An 18,370-nucleotide genomic window follows, 5' to 3' on the forward strand; every position below is an offset into this window, starting at 1 on the left:
AAGATGGCTGCCTGCTCCTTCCCCTGGGATCTCCATCCCAGAGATGCACCAACCTGATGCCAGCAGGAACGATCCTGTATAACGTGTCTGGTGACCCCTGCTGGGGGGTCTCACCCAATCAGGAGGCACTGGATCTGGGTCCTGGTTAAGGAAGCACTCTGGCTGCCTCTTGGTGGAGAGGGTGCCCCACACAGGGTGAAATCCCACTCATCCAGATTGCCTGGATTCTTCAGAGCCAGCAGGGGGAAAGACTAAGTCTACTGATTTATGGAGACCATGACCACCCCTCCCCACAAGGGCTCCGTCTTAGAAAGACCAGAGTTCTTTCCCTAAACTCCTAGCTATAGTTGCTGAAATTCCTGCAGGAAGGTCCCACCAGTGAGGTGAGATGGGTGCAGGTCTGGCCTAAAGAGGCAGTCTGGCCACAATCTACCATAGCTGCTGTGCTGTGCTGTGGGAAATTCCTCCTGGGTCCAAACTATTCAGTCCCTTCAACACTGGCAGGGGAAAAACGGCAGACAGGAGCTTCAGTGATGGCTGCTGCTCCTCCCCGGGGAAGCTCAGTCAACTTAGGCAGCAGGCAGCCACAGTGATGGCAGCCGCCCCTCTCCCTAGGTACTTGGTAGCCTTAGGCAGTTTCCAGCTGAGTGGCTGCTGAGAATCTGCACAGCTCTGTGCTTGGTACCCAAAGCCCTGGGCATGGGCTCATGAGGGGGATAACCTGATCCATTGATTTCACAGATCTGTGGGAAAAATGTGGTTTCTCAGGCAGGGCAGCATGATCACTTACCACCTCCCTTGGCTGGGGGTGGGGGACTCCCCTTGCCCCGTGTCGATCCAGGTGGGCCGTTGCACCATCCTGCTTTTCCTTGGTCTCAGTGGGTTATGCCAACTGTCTAGTCAGTCCCAGTGAAAGAACCTGTATACTTCAGTTGCCAGTGCAGGATTCACTTGCCGTTTTGTTCTTCTCAGTGAGATTCTCTGACTGCAGCTGCTTCGAATCGGCCATCTTGGCCCCTATTTTGGTTTTCTATAAACATTTATTTTGTGTATGTAACCCTAGAATGTTGTATAAAGGATAGTTATACCAGTTTAGACAGAAGCATTATACAGTCTTTACCTATATTCAGATAATTTTTAAAAGCTTTGTATGGCTGCTGAGATGACAAACGGATGAATTGTCTGTTGTCTATTAGGCATAACCACCACATGCAAGACTGGAAACACTTCATTATCATATTCTTTCCTATATGGATCCAGGTTAGAGTTTACCAATGAGATGAACTAGCTCAGGATTTGGAAAACAGAAGTGAAGCAAAGGCTGTAATTCTAAAAAGAGAACATGGCTGTCAGACTGCCAGATGCAGTGGCTTCATCTAGACATGGTGGCTTCACAGGCTGTTCCGTCAGTTACATATCACAGGCTTTTCCACCAGTTACATATATAGTAACGAACTATATAAAACTGTCTATAAGCTCCCAATTCGTGATGTCAGTTTGGTAGCTAGACATTTTTCCCCAACCCATAGTAGCTTTTCAACTTACTCCAGTGCATCAGACTAAAGTAGTAATGACCTTTCTTATAATCTTGTTGTAGCCTTTCAGATCTTTATTCCTCCAATCTCTCCCACATCTGTGCAAACTCAGATTCCTATAATAAAGTGCTTCATCTGTAATAATTGTGGTTGGCTTTGTTTTACTGTTCAGGATTAATAATAATGCCACTCTGTACCATATTGGAACCCTAGTCAAATGGGAAAAGTATTACTCATGCCTATTATTACTTAAATTATTATTTAAATTTTTATTATTTAAATTGTTTTAATAATTTAGATATTATTTAAATTGTTATTATTTAGAATTTAAATATTTTCTCATGAATTTTACAAATCTAATTTATTTCTTTAACTATTACTTGAAAATATTATTGATCCAGAGTTTTTTTTGGTGCACCTTAACTTTTGCTCCTAAGGAGAGACCCCGACTTGCCTCACTTTGGTCCCCACCCTGGCCCCAGCATATGTCATAGGAAGATATATCACTATTCACTACTTTTTGTTTACCTTGCTCAGTCAGAACAATGATATCAATGAAGCAAACCGGAATGATATCCAAAATTCATTCTTGAAAAGTAAATTATTATTATTATAAGGTTAGACATGAATTTATATAGCTCTGAGGTAAGATAGTAAATGTATACTGACATATATTGCATGTTATCTTTGTCAGGAGAAGGCAAACTTATCCTGTTTATCTCTACTAACAGATTATAACGTGTGCGTGTGTTTGTGTATGTGTGTGTGTGTTAGCTTGAATATTAGTTGCATATCGAGTATCAAGACTGTTGATTTGTTCCAGTAAAAAAATCAGGAAAAAGGGCTGAAAATTGAGTTAAAATATGATTAAATGTACAGTAATCCCCTGTCATTCTCCAATATCCATCTGTGTCCTTCACAGACAGTCAAGCAGACAAGTAAAATGGGGCACAATAGTAGGAATCACTACGCTTTTCTCTTTTAAGTCTATGATGGTAGCACACAACTTTGCCATCTTTCCAGGGATGTAGCATCGGTTCTGAATTATTATTTTAATAGGGAGAAGCAGTTCTAATGTCCTTCCTCTTTCAAGACTTACCATAATAATTCTTACTCCACAGGTCAGGAAACTTGTAAGGAAATTCTACTGTTTGTTGAATATGTGTGTTTCAACTGTGCAGTTTGGAACTGGGGTAAATAACTACAGAATGAATTTAGAAACCCACTGAACCTACCATGAGACAGACCAAAGCCAAAACATCATTAATAAACTAAACCCACTAGTCCCTACTTGCTGTGGCACACCAAAATGGCATTTTGGGTTTCAAGGAATTAATTTCATTTCAGAGCCAATTTCAGTAATTTCTGAAAAGTCTGGGAAGTAACCTTCTTGTAGATTCAAGTACTCAGCTTAGAAACCCAAAACAAAATGAAACAAACACCTCTATAAAGGTTTATTTGTCACTTACAACTGAAATAGCATTTTAGTAGATGTACATCAATTTCAACCCAAGGAACATCAACAATGGTGAGTACTGCCCCAACCTTACTGCCCGTTATAGTTATCCACAATCATCTTGTCTGATTTACCTTCATGTAAGGCCAAACCTAGCAAGACTTTCATCTAAGAGCCTGGTCTATTCACCAGGGCCTCCTCACATGGAAGGTCTCAACTGTAATTTCTTTCTTCTTGGGCTGATGAGACAACTAAATTATCTGCTTATCTTTGAGAGGCTATTTAGTTATCTACTTCATTGTAAATGCAACTTTACTTTTTGGCAAATGTCTTTAGGGGAAAAAGGCTTACTTATAGGCTCAGCTCTCATTCCTCCCTTCTCATTTGGCAAACTTTTTTTTTTCATTTTTATGTTAGGTGTATGTATTTATGGTGCATGGGAGATACTTTAAAACAGGCATACTATATGTAATAATTACATCAGGGTAAATGGGGTATCCATCACCTCAAGCATTGATCATTTCTTTGTGTTACAAACATTACAATTATATTGTTTTAGTTGTTTAAAAATGTATAGCAAATTATTTTTGACTGTAGCCAGCTTGTTGTGTTCTTTCATTCTATCTAACTATATTTTTATATCCATTAAGCATTCCCCTCCCACTCACTATCCGTCCCAGCTTCTGGTAATCATCGTTCTATTCTCTATCCCTGTGAGTTTAATTGTTTTAATTTCTTAGCTTCCACAAATGTGTGAAAAATTTATCTTACTTCTGTGCCTTGCTTATTTCACTAACATAATATTCTTTCAGTCCATCCATGTTGTTGCAAAAGACCGTATCTCATTATTTTGTATGGCTCAATAGTACTCTATTGTGTATATGTACCACATTTTCTTTATTTGTCCGTTGACAAACACTTAAGTTGCTTCCAAATTATGGCTTTTGTGAATAGTTTTGCAATAAATGTGGGAATGCAGATATCTGTTTAATATACTTATTTGCTTTATTTTGGCTATATACCTCACAGTGGGATTTCTGGTTCATATGATAGTTGTATATTTAGTTTTTTTTGAGGAACATCTTAGTGGCTGTACTAATTTACATTCTCACCAACACTGTAGGAATCTTCCCTTTGCACCACACCAGAATTCATTATTGCCTATCTTTTGGATAAAAGCCATGTTAACTAAAGTGAAATATTCCATTGTAGTTTTTATTTGAATTTCTCTGATGATCAGTGATATTGAGCAAGGTTTTATATGCCTGCTTGCCATTTGTATGTCATCTTTTGAGACATGTCTATTCTGCTCTTTTGCCCTTTTAAAAAACAGATTATTAAATTATTTTTCTCTGGAATTGTTTGAGTTTCTTACATATTCTGGTTATTCATCTCTTGTCAGATGAATAGTTTGCAAATATTTTCTTCCATTCTGTGGGTTGTCTCTTCCTTTGGTTGTTTGGTTCCTTGGCTATGTAGAAGATTTTTAACTTAAAGTGATCTCATGTGTCCATTTTTGCTCTGGTTACCTGAGCTTTTGGAGTATTACTCAAGAATTTTTTTTGCCCACTCCAATGTCCTGGAGAATTTTCCCAATGTTTTCTCTTAGTAGTTTCATATTTTGAAGGCTTAGATTTAAGTCTTTAATCTACTTTGATTTTATTTTTGTTATGATGACAGATAGGGGTCTAGTTGTATTCTTCATATGAATATCTAGTTTTTCAAACACCATTATTGAAGACACTACTCTTTTCCCAGTGTATGTTCTTGGGGTCTTTGTCAAAAATGAGTTCACTGTAGATGGATGGATTTATTTCTGGGTTCTGTATTCCATTCCATTGGACTATGTTTCTGTTTTTACACCAGTACCATGTTGCTCTGATTATTATAGTTCTGTAGCATAATTTGAAGTCAGCTAATCTGATTCATTGAGTTCTGTTCTTTTTGCTTGAGATGGTTTTGTCTATTACAGGTTTTTTGTGATTCCAAATAAATTTTAGGATTGATTGTTTTATTTCTGTAATCAACATTGCTGGTATTTTGATAGGGATTACATTAAATTTATAGATTGCTTTGCGTAGTCTGAATATTTTAACAATATTGATTCTTACAATCCATGAACATGGAATATCTTTCTATTTTTTGTATATCCTCTTCAATTGTTTATATTAATATTTCACAGTTTTCGTTATAGAGATCATTCACTTTGTTTTTTAATTATATTTTAAGTTCTAGGGTACATGCACACAACGTGCAGGTTTGTTACATATGTATACATGTGCCATGTTGGTGTGCTGCACCTGTTAACTCATCATTTACATTAGGTATATCTCCTAATGCTATCCTTACTCCCTACCCCCACCCCATGACTGAACCTGGTGTGTGGTGTTCCCCATCATGTGTCCAAGTGTTCTCATTGTTCAGTTCCCACCTACGAGTGAGAACATGTGGTGTTTGATTTTTCGTCCTTGCGATAGTTTGCTCAGAATGATGGTTTCCAGCTTCATCCATGTCCCTACAAAGGACACGAACTCATCCTTTTTTATGGCTGCATAGTATTCCATGGTGTACATGTGCCACATTTTCTTCATCCAGTCTATTGTTGATGGACAGTTGGGTTGGGTTCAAGTCTTTGCTATTGTGAATACTGCCTCAGTAAACATAAGTGTGCATGTGTCTTTATAGCAGCATGATTTATAATCCTTTGGGTGTATACCCAGTAATGGGATGGCTGGGTCAAATGGTATTTCTAGTTCTAGATCCTTGAGGAATTGCCACACTGTCTTCCACAATGGTTGAACTAGTTTACAGTCCCACCAACAGTGTAAAAGTGTTCCTATTTCTCCACATCCTCTTTAGCACCTGTTGTTTCCTGACTTTTTAATGATCGCCATTCTTACTGGTGTGAGATGGTATCTCATTGTGGTTTTGATGTGCATTTCTCTGATGGCCAGTGATGATGAGCATTTTTTCATGTGTCTGTTGGCTGCATAAATGTCTTCTTTTGAGAAGTGTCTGTTCATATCCTTTGCCCACTTTTTGATGGGACAGTTTGATTTTTTTTCTTGTAAATTTGTTTAAGTTCTTTGTAGATTCTGGATATTAGCCCTTTGTCAGATGAGTAGATTGTAAAAATTTTCTCCCATTCTGTAGGTTGCCGGTTCACTCTGATGGTAGTTTCTTTTGCTGTGCAGAAGCTCTTTAGTTTAATCAGATTCCATTTGTCAATTTTGGCTTTTGTTGCATTGCTTTTGATGTTTTAGTCATGAAGTCCTTGCCCATGCCTATGTCCTGAATGATATTACCTAGGTTTTCTTCTAGGGTTTTTATGGTTTTAGGTCTAACATTTAAGTCTTTAATCCATCTTGAATTAATTTTTGTATAAGGTGTAAGGAAGGGATCCAGTTTCAGCTTTCTACATATGGCTAGGCAGTTTTCCCAGCATCATTTATTAAATAGGGAATGCTTTCCCCATTTCTTGTTTTAGTCAGGTTTGTCAAAGATCACTGATCTTTGAGACATGCTCTTTTCTTGGAGGCATGCTTCGTTCTTTTTTCCTTTGTCTTCTCTGACTGTGTTTTCAAATATCTTGTCTTCAAGCTCACTCATTCTTTCTTCTGCTTAATCAGTTCTGCTGTTAGGAGACTCCGATGCAATCTTCAGTATACTAGTTGTATTTTTGAGCTCGACAGTTTCTGCTTTTTAAAAATTATTTTAATCTCTTTGTTAAATTTGTCTGATAGGATCCTGAATTCCTTCTCTGTGTTATCTTTAAAATTTGTTGAGCTCCCTCAAAACAACTATTTTGAATTCTCTGTCTGAATAATCACATGTATCTGTCACTCTGCGATTGATCTCTGGTACCTTACTTAGTTTGTTGGGTGAGGTCATATTTTCCTTGATGCTTGGAGGTGTTCTTTGATGTTAAGTATTGAAGAGTTAGGTATTTATTGTAGTTTTCTCAGTCTGGGCTTGTTTGTACCTATCCTTCTTGGGAAGGCTTTCTGAGTATTCAAAGGGAATTGAGGCACCTAAGCCTCTAGATAAAATTCTTCCCACTCTTCCCTCTCCTTTCTTCTTTCCTCATGCAGAATTAGTCTTTCCCCATGGCCAGCACGGCGCCAGGTCCACAGCAAGTACTGTCTGGCTATCACTAATATTCACTCAAGGCTAAAAGGCTCTTCTGTCAGCTTGTGGTAGATGCTGCCAGGCCTGGGTATCCCTCATTAGGGCAGTGAGCTCCCCTCTGGCTCAGAGCAGGTCCAGAAATGCCATTCAGGAGCTAAGGCACAGCATCAGGGACCCCAGGATACTGCTAGGTGCTCTACTCCACTGTGGCCAAGCTGGTGCCTAAGCTGCAAGACAAAGTCACCTTTACTCTTCTTTCTCCTTTCCTTAAGCAGAAGGATACTCTCTTCATGGTCACCACAGCTGAGGATGAGCTGAGTTACACCTGATGCCACCATAGGCCTGGGTCTTACCCAAGACCCACAGTGGGTGCTGCCTGGTACTGCTAGTGTATATTCAAAGTCCATGGATATTTGAGTCAGCATCTTGAGTCAGCATGTAATGAATCCTGCTAGGAGTAGGTCTTTCCCTTCAGGGCAGCAGGTTCCCTTTTGGTCTAGGGTGTGTCTAGAATTGTCATGCTAACTAGGGCATGGAATGTGGGCCACAGAATTCTGTCTGGTGCCCTATTCTACTGTGGCTGAGCTGGTATTCAAGTTTCAAGACAAAACCCTATTTATTCTCCCCCTCCTCTTCTTAAGCAGAAGGAAGAAATCTCTCCCATAGCCGTGAACTGTGTTACTTGGGGTTGGAGAAGGGTGATGCCAGCACTCCCATGACTGTCCTAGCTGGTGTTTCACTAGGTCTTGTGCACTGCAAGTCCACTGGCTCTAAGACCAGCACAGCACCAGGATTTGCCCAAGAATTGCAATCCTGTGACCTTTCAAGTGTACGACCCCAGAGTGCTTTATCCTATGGTGGTGGGGCTTACTGGAACTCAGGTTTCCACTGCTGGGATGGACATGTCCCCTCTGGCTAGGAGTGGTCTAAATGCTCCCTCCATGGGTGCCAGCTGAATTCCTCCCTGTGTTGCTTTCTGCTGTAACAGGGGATCACTGAGTTCCAAAGCAAAGTCCAACAATCACTGTGCTCTCTTTCCCCCAAGCATACAGATTCTCTTTTTGCACCACGAAGTTGCTTCTAGGGGATGGGGTAGGAGTAGTCTCTGCAATCCAAGACTATTTTGTACCATCTTCAGTGCCTCTTTTCTTGATATGGTATTAAAACCAAGTACTGTGATTGCTCACCTAATTTTTAGTTCTTAATGAAGGTGTTTTCTTGTGTAGATAGTTGTTCAATTTGATTTTCCTGAATGCGGGACATTCACTGGAGGGTTCTCTTTTTATTCCTTTTTGTTGTTGTTTCTCAAATCTGTTTAGCCTTCTGAATGAACAGAAGTCTCTTATTTCTTTTCTACTTCTTAAAAGTAAGCTTTTCTCAGGCAAAACCCAGATTCTTGAACTCTTGCCTAGGGACCAGAATCAGAAAGTGTCCAGAGGGAAGAAGGCAGTAGCCTGTCATGTCATCTCTTCACAGTTCTCTTGTTTCCTCTACTTCAGGTTGATTCCTCAGCTCTCCAAAATCAATAAAAATATACATTTGTGTATTTTCCATCTGAGTTATTCTTAAAAGGGTCATTGGTAAGCTACAAACAACTCCTTCATACCCAGAAATACAAGTCATGCTAATTATGTGAAAATAAATGAAATAGTTTTCATTGGATGGTTAAATTTAACTGGAACATTTTTGGGTTAACAACTGGTATGCACCACATTTCTTCTCATATTGATTTATAATGTTATAGATAAAAGAAGGCCATCCTGCTTTTTTTTCTCATTAGTTTTTTTTTTTTTCTTTTTTTTTTTTTTTTTTTCCGTAGAGCAATACACAGATTCAGGTCTATACATTTGGATATTTTAGAAATTTTACTTTTGCTTCTCTACTGTTATTTTTCTAATCTCTTATTTTTAGACAAAATTATTTAATTTTAAATTTCTCTTATGTCCCCGATATCTTTTACTTTCTTATCCTTTGCATATTTCCATTACTGCATTTTGAATTTTGAGTAGAATCATTTAACTTTTTTTTCTATGCCAGTAATATGCTTCACTAAAAGGTGAGTTCTGTAGTTAGGGTTTAATTTTGTCAACCCATTTTTTCTTTGCTGTATGTGTCATACACATTGATACTTAAATATCAGCTCCCCTTTTCTTGTGCCCTTGATTATCTTTCATGAATATGAGTATTGCCTCCATGTTAAGAATGTCAAAGAGATTTTGAACAGTTGTCCTGTTTTTAGCAAAGAACCTTTTCCCAGGTAAGAGTTTCTTTGAAACAATAGGAAACTATTTTCCATGGCTTTCAGTAAGCTTTCAACAGTGAATTATTAGGGTTTTATTTTTCTTTAACTATGTTGTAGAAAGAAAAGATTTATCTGACCAGGAGTTTGCCAATAGTCAGGACATTTGCCTTGCTTATTTCCCATTTTTAGGTTAGGTAAAAATCTTTATCACAGCTAGAATGAGAATGTGGAGTGGTAGTTCAGGTTATACCCAACGTCCAGGACTTAGTGGGCATTCAGCTAGTGCAGCTTTACAGGGTTGAAGTGGGTTGTTCCTTGACCACCAGACCTGACTCTTTTTATTAGTTCCTGATTTTTGGCAACGGGAATTTGTCAGTGATTGTTGCTGAATCAATACATTTGTAGGGGGACGGATGTGGAAGGAAGGTGCAGGGCTTCCTAATCTACCATGTTGCTTCTGTGATGATTCTTATATTTGTTTCTGAAAATAAAGATAATGAAATGATTCAATAAATGTATCATTGTGTACACATACACACATATATGTGCATACATATATATGTGTTGGTGAGTTAAATAATGAACAAAAACAGCGATTAAAAAGGATCATGAGAAAACCAACATTTCTGAATTTTGTAGCTGATTTAGCAATTTTTTTTTCATTTTTTCCATGTTGTTATACATTTCTAAAAGTTCTAAAAATAAATATTTCTAGTGTACAAGTTTTGTGACTATATCCTCATTAAATGTTAAAAGAGTTTTTTTTTTTTTGACTTTATGAACTCTATGCACATTTGTTGTCAATACAGCACTTGATTCTGTGATTCTGTAACAAGTAAACATAACCAAGTTTCATTTCTCTCTTCCTTCTTCAAATGAGTGCTTGTGGCATAAATTAGTCCACACATAGTTATGCATCATTGCTTACTGACATCTCTACGTGACATACAATTTTAAAAATCACCTTGAAAGAAAACTCAAGCTGTGAGACACCAGATGGGAACTGGATTTTAAAATACATTCTGTGATTTCTTTTCAAATTTGGCTTACAGTTATTACATAAAACTATAGAAAAATGTTCAGATATTTAAATTTTTACAGGTCAGAGACATAGTTGACAATTTTAAATAATCAAGTTATCAAATTGTAGCAAAGATTTCTTATTGAATGATCTGCATTGCACATTGGTATTATATAAAATTAATATTCTCAGCTAGGTGCGGTGGCTCACTCCTGTAATCCCAGCACTTTGGGAGGCTGAGACGGGCGGATCACGAGGTCAGGAAATAGAGAGCACCCCGGCTAACATGGTGAAACCCCGTATCTACTAAAAATACAAAAAATTAGCCGGGCTTGGTGGTGGGTGCCTGTAGTCCCAGCTACTCAGGAGGCTGAGGCAGGAGAATGGCATAAACTCAGGAGGTGGAGCTTTCAGTGAGCCGAGATCGTGCCACTGCACTCCAACCTGGACAACAGAGCAAGACTCTGTCTCAAAAAAAAAAAAAAATTAATATTCTCTGATTTTCTGTGAGTTACATTCTTGAATAGTCTAATTTTTATCACTTTAAATGTTTATGATCCTTCTATACTCTTACTACCAAAATTTGGAATGTATTATATTAAAACAATATCTTCTATCTTCTATTTTGGAAATAAAATGTGTTCTTCAATTTTGATGCCAGTTTTGATGCTTAAGTTAGTCGTTCTATCACATGAACTAGGAGCTAAAAACCACTCCATTTGCAAATTTAAATCATAGGAATACTTTAGGAATACAATCTGAAATTGGAACCTTGAATGTGAGTCTTATCAAGAAGTAATGACTACTGACCTGCTTCACCTATGTTCTTGCTGACGGATATAATACAATTAAACTGATGCCAGACAAAGTCAATCACATTTTGGCCATATTAGCATCATTCCACTTTTTAAAAGGAAATAATTACTTTCCCTTTCTTTTCCTTATCCTGGCTTCATATATACCTATATTAAAACCAGTCACTTAATTCTAAATATAGTCATAGTCATAACAACAGTTGAAAGAAATAATGAAATGTTAGTAGTCCCTTATCTAACCCAATCAATTTATGAAACATAATCTTCTTATAAATCAGTCATCAGGAATCTGAAAATCACATGATTAGATGATCTAAAAGTATTTCTTAGCCATCTGGGGGTGTGCAGATTGGCAGAGCTACCACTGACATACGATGAAAGAAACTCAAAGATACTTTGATTTGAGAGAGCAGGACAGTGGGGCATAGTTCTGGATCAGTTAGGAGAAAGAAGAAGAGAAGGGAGAATGGGAGAATGTGCATGAAGACTAATCACAAGGACTAGGAACTGAACTGGGAGCTATGATTGAGAACATAGTTTTAGATTTAAGCTGCTTATAATTTTAGGAATGGCATGGACCATTGAGGAGTCTATTCTTGGTACAAAGATCTTATAATTTTTAAAATACGGCATTGAACCTAAATCATAGATTTGCTAGATTTTTCCCCAAGGAACAGTAGCTAAACAGGAATCACATTTAAAAAATTAAGATAATAATTCTGATTCAGTTATTTCATTGATTCCTAATAGTCATTAAAACTGACAAAAAGACCCAAGGTAGCTCTAGCTGTTAAATAAGTCATTTGATACACCCCCACACTGTGGAAAATAAGATTGTGAAGAAGTTAGTCAGGATTAATGACTTGGGGTTTAAACAAATCACTTATCTTAAAAATTCAATCAGAAAAAAATGTTTAAAAGCAGGTAGAAAGAGATAGTATGGTAAGTGTGGTTGAGATCTGGAGTCCCATCCAGCTGGATTCAGATCATGTTTTTCTAGCATTATTAGCTGTGTGGCCCAATTTAAACTACTTACTCTCTGAAACTCAGTTTCCTCATATAAAATGAGCGTAATAATATAAACTGTATGTTTATGAGGGCTAAATGAGATAAAGCATGGTGTAGTACTTGGCACAGTGACTGGTACACATCAAACACATATTTTAGTTATTGTCATTACGGTTAACGTAATCATTTTGATGTGTGGTTACAGGTGACAGCTTCCCAGTTTAGAAACATAAAGGGATCATGGTTCAGACTTAAGCAAGAACAATACGTTGAAACCCAGTCAATCAATCAGCCTTGTCAGGAAATCTGCTGTAGCTAGAAAGGAAACAACAGTGGAGATTAAAATTGGAAACTAATGAGGCATGGCAAACCAATGATCCTCAAAAAGATAGGGGATTAGGGGTCCTCAACCTGACTTGGCCATGTTGAAGTCAGAGGGGGAGGTAAACGGAAATCTAGACAACTTTTTGAATGCAATATAACTCATGGACATGAACAAAAGGAGCAAAAAGAAAAAATTGGTAATGATAGGACCAGGAATATACTGATGTCGTTACCCAAGTGTGACCTAGTACTCTTTAAGTGTCTCTTGGCTACAATAACACTATTGATCAAAACCTTGTTACCAGTCATAGGTAATCACTAACTGTTGAGAAGTCCTGAAATTGCAGGAATTTCAGGCCACTCAAATCATGATATTGTGGGTCAGAATTTTGGAAGGGTTTTTATCATAGGTTTACTTATCTTTGCTAAAAATCTCTGATACTGGCTTCAGCTTAGTCCAACAAGTGATCATGTCTTTTGAAATGCTTACCTATCACCTTACTGGCAATTTTCTTTTCTTTCTTGCTTTTTTTTTTTTTCAAGTTCCTGTTAGCACAGGCAAGCTTTATATAGATGTAGATTGGTTCATCTTTCTGTCTTCCTTCATAAAAACTTTTAAAGAAATGTCAAGAGAAAATAATGTCCAATATATGACCAAACTTTGCATTTAGTTTCAAATTCCTAAAACTACAAATGACACATGTGAGACAAGGGATAAACACTTTTTATAAATAAATCAGATGATGGACTTATGGATTTGGGAGTGGAAACTTAATAGAATAAATGGGGATTGGGAGATTACTAATATAAATAAGCAAATGCAAAAGTGAAATCATAGGGGAAAACGAGAAAATAGAGGTCAGATATCATGATTGTAAAAAAAATTGGGGTACATTAGGTTTTTTCATTTTTTCTCCTGTTCATTACTTTGCTATTCCTATTTTTTTCTGTTATAATAACTAAAAATACTACTAAAATGCAAAGGATTTACATGTTCATATCTAGTTTTACCAAAGAAATGGTGAGGTAGAAACTCTGTTTTGTATTCAGTCTTTAAAAATTATCTACAAGGGATGGAATAGGAAGGGGTAGCAAGTGAAAAAGCAGCCCAAATCATGTGTACATACAGTAGAAAATAGATGAATATGAAAACAAGAGTTGATTTCAAGAAAATTTCTAGGATTCTATTTCATTAATCTTTTCTTCAAAAAAAACAGATGAAAATGTATTATATAGTAGACTATGTAGGTGACTGCTTGGCAAGATAGTATTCCAGGCTGACATGAAATGCTAACACTATAAAATATAAACATAGATCATGGTTTCAGAGTTAAGCAAAGACAATACATAGAGGCTCAATCTGTTAGTCAGTTTGTGTAAGAAAATATGGCTGCAGTTAGAAAGCAAAAAAAAAAAACCAAAAAAGTAAATCTTTACATGCACAAAAAGGACAGAATTTGATGTGAGTGCTTTATGTACAGGCAAATGCAGTACTGACTGAGGATTGTGTAGGAGAAGATTAGTATATAAGATCTAATAGTGGGAAACTATAGTTTAAGTGCCCAAAAGTAAGCATAAGATATGGCTTTAAGCCTAGTCAAAATGCAGCTCAAATTAAGAAATTTTCATAAATCGAGAACCTTCAAAGACTAATGAGCATATGGAAAGAAGAGAAGTTTTAAATCTTTGCTCACTGGTTCAGGTATGTCTGAAAGATACTGCAAAGAGCTCATTAAAAGAGAACATTCATAGGATCCAACTTCGATTTCACAAGTTCAAATTAGCTCTGTGCTTTGAAATCATTTTCCATGAGAAAGAGGGGTTAAACTTATGATGACATCTAATGTGTCAATAATGATGGACATTTTAGACATGGATAGTCTCATAATGACTTTATAGATGCAAAGGACCAGGTTAGTAAGCAGCTCGTTCACCAAAACAAGCCAAAAAGTGGATGAACATCTTTAAAGTGTTGTTAATTATGTTCTAAAAGCCTACGAATCTACTGTTCTTAGTAAGTAAATTCCTAAATGCTCCATGCTCAAATACTTTTGTTGAGAGGATATTTATTTTTATGTCATCACGTTGAACTGACACCAAGGATCAGTGTAATGTGGGCTTGATGAGAGCAGAGCTGCATGTCAAAGTGAATTTAACATTTGCTCTCTGCAGTTTTACTACTCCATAAAAGAAGGATGCCCTAAACGCTGCAAGCATTAAGAGAATTATTAATGGATTAGGAAATAGAAAATTAAAATACTCTATTGTGCCATGGGACAGAAAGAAATACATCATTGTTATTTTTTGTAACAGCAATATCTGTCCATAAAGAGTAATACTGTATAAGTGGTTTGTAAACAATTTACAATTATAATATCTGTTATTTTAAAAAAAGAACAGTACAGTAAATCATCACTTAACCTCATCAGTAGGTTCTTGGAAACTGTGACTTTCAGCAAAACAATGTATAATGAAACCAATTTTACCATAGGCTCATTGATATAAACAAGAGTAAAAGTTCCTAAAGTATATTTGTTGTCACAAAAATATAACCAAACTTCTAAATAAAGTCTCAAAATACTTCTAATATTAAACATTGAAATACATGTGAGCCATATTTACATTTAAGAAAGATTAATAAAAACAAGTAAAATAATTATTTACTTTATTTTTGGTTATTCATTGAGTGACAGTGGTGAGTGAGTGACAGTTGTCAGGAGTTCCTCCTGTCACCATGCAATTGTGTCATTTATTGTCATGCATTTATATGATTATTGTAGACTTATTAAAAATTTTTATTTTACAATAATTTTTCATTTATTTTCTAACCCACATATTCCAGTCAAGAGAGGTGGGTGGGCCAGGCGTGGTGGCTCATGCCTGTAATCTCAACACTTGGGGAGGCCCAGGTGGGCAGATCACGAGGTCAGGAGATCGAGAGCATGCTGACTAACATGGTGAAACCCTGTCTCTACTAAAAATACAAAAACAAAAAGAAAAAATTAGCCGGGTGTGGTGGTGGGCACCTGTAGTCCCAGGTACTTGGGAGGCTGAGGGAGGAGAAAGGGGTGAACCCAGGAGGTGGAGCTTGCAGGGAGCCGAGATTGCACCACTGCACTCCAGCCTGGGCTACAGAGCGAGATTCTGTCTCAAAACAAAACAAACAAAACAAAACAACAACGAAAAAACGAGGTGGGTGGCTGGAAACTCCTGGCAGTGCAGAGAACAAGGTAGGAACTAGCTCTGGACATGGCATCATCCACCATAGGGTCAACACACCCATATGCCTACACATTCTCAGACTGGGAAATTTAAACACTGGTTCACCAAACTTGCACATATTTGGGAAGCAGGAGGGGTCAACCTAAGATAATCAAAAGGATCAGAATCTAATTGAAAGATAATTTGTTCAAGCACAAAGTATGAGGCTAGACCACCTGGAAACACCAATGCCGAAAGAATGGAGTCAGCATTCCAAAGTACGCACGTTACAATTTTATCTATAGGCAGAGACAGAGGAGTTTTCAGCAGGATTACATTATTTGTATTATACAAGGCTGGCACATAATTATAGCAGTTGATTGGTTATAGGCAGTGTTTCTTTTTGGGAAGGGTACATTTAGCACTTTATAAAGAGGGTGTAATAATCATGGGTTTTCTGTCATCTGGTCTAAGCAAAGCAGGACAAAAAAAGGGGGAGTTAATCTATAATAAGCATCACTAATTAAGAAGGCAGGAGGTTTTTGTCCCTGACATTGTTTCATTCTCTCTAGTAATTGTACAAGAAGAAAGCAAGTTAATCTATAATCTGAGAACAGAAGTTGTAATCATATGGGGCTCAGATTACAGTGCTATTTCTCTCAAGGCTTAAAATGTTTTTTGGAGTTCCAACAGCTTTTAAATTTTATTTCTTTTCACAAAGGAAATTGGTGTACCTAAAGAAAACCCAGGCAGACATGGGGAGAACTACAAATTCCACACAGTCAGTGGCCCCAGCCTGAAATAGATTTCTTTCTAGGCAATGTTATAACAAAATGACATCGAATGAAATGACATTATTTGAGGAACTACTGTATATTAAGACAAAAAAATACATTGGGAAAAATGGCAATTAGAATTGCTAGAAAATGTAGACATTAAAATGAATGTGCAGAATACTAGACATTGTTTAAGGGAAAATTATTTAAAATACCTGAAACAGTGAAATGAGAGGATGAGTATACTCAAAAAAGATGAAGATATATGGAAGACAATTAAAAAGGAAAACATATGTCTAATTAGAAGAACCTGATCCAGGAAGTCCAAGAGAAGAGTTTCTTTTAACTGTAGGTAAAATGGAAGTTAGATAGAGGCCTGATGCCATGGCTCATGCCTGTAATCCCCACACTTTAGGAAGCTGACGAGGGATGATAGTTTGAGCCCAGGAATTTGAGATCTAGCCTGTGCAACACAGTGAAACCCTGTCTCTACAAAAACTACAAAAATTAGCAAAGCATGGTAGCACACACCTGTAGTCACAACTATTTGGGAGGCTGAGGTGGGAGGATCACTTGAGCCTGAGAGGTGGAGGCTGCAGTGAGCTGTGATAGTGCCACTGTACTCCAGCCTGGGTGACAGAGCAATATCTTGTCTCAAAAAAAAAAAAAAAAAAAAAAAAAAAAGAGATAGAAATAGCTGTAGAGATAGAGAGAGATAAGGAAGGGAGGGAATGGTAAAGAAAGAGAAATTGGGAGAGAGCACGAGAAAGAGAAAAAGGAGAAAATATGAACAGCATTATGTATTTAAGTTAAAAAATAGATGAGATAAATACTTTTCTAATAGTATTTATAAATTATTATAAATGTTTCTAGACAATGAACCAGGGTATTTATAGATCTATAGTATTGAATGACATTTAATTATTAATGTGACATGAACTCTCCAAAATGTTTACAGGTAATGCTTCACAATATCTTTGGGGAATAAAAAGCTCTTTCATATAAATAATCTTTTAGAGATTAGAAGAAAATAAAAACAACCGCTGGATGGACTATCTAACTCATGATACATGGGAAATTATAGTTCTAAAATGCATATATAAAATATTCTGGGTTAGATATGTTTTAGCATTTACCATTTGCTTTATTTTTAGAGTAGTAGTGTCTATATATTTGCAAACTATGTAATATTCTCAATAATGTGCAACAGTCTATCATAGTAATAGCATGTTTATATGAATATTAATATTTCTACAACAAAGTATATAACTATTGACACTAAATTAGAAAAAGACTATTATGTCTATTGCTAAAGCAAACCAAACATGGCCCGAGAAGAACTGTACTTCTATATTTGAGTCCTTGTGAATGAACTGTAACCTACCTTAACAGTCAGACAAAAATGAAAACTTGGCTGACACAGTGTAATTGCCTGTAATTCCAGCACTTTGGGAGGCCAAGGTGGGTGGATCACCTGAGTTCAGGAGTTCAAGACTAGCCTATCCAACATGATGAAACCCCATCTCTACTAAAAGTACAAAAATTAGCTGGATGTGGTGGTGGATTCCTGTAATCCTAGCTACTCAGGAGGTTAAGGCAGAAGAATCGCTTGAACCCAGGAGGTGGAGGTTGTGTTAAGTCAAGATTGCGCTATTGCACTCCAGCCTTGGTGACAAGCAAAACTCTGCCACAAAAAAACAAAACAAAACAAAACAAAACAAAAATTGGAAACCTAACGATAGTATGCACGGATGCATGGGTAACAATAACTAAGTGTTGGCCACACTTCAGCGGCCATACTTCAACCACTCATAGACCACTAAGTGTTCAAACTGCATTCAAATAAGGCACAAGCCTAGCTATA

This window comes from Chlorocebus sabaeus, chromosome 24, assembly GCF_047675955.1.
Source record: "Chlorocebus sabaeus isolate Y175 chromosome 24, mChlSab1.0.hap1, whole genome shotgun sequence".
Classification (NCBI taxonomy): Eukaryota; Metazoa; Chordata; class Mammalia; order Primates; family Cercopithecidae; genus Chlorocebus; species Chlorocebus sabaeus.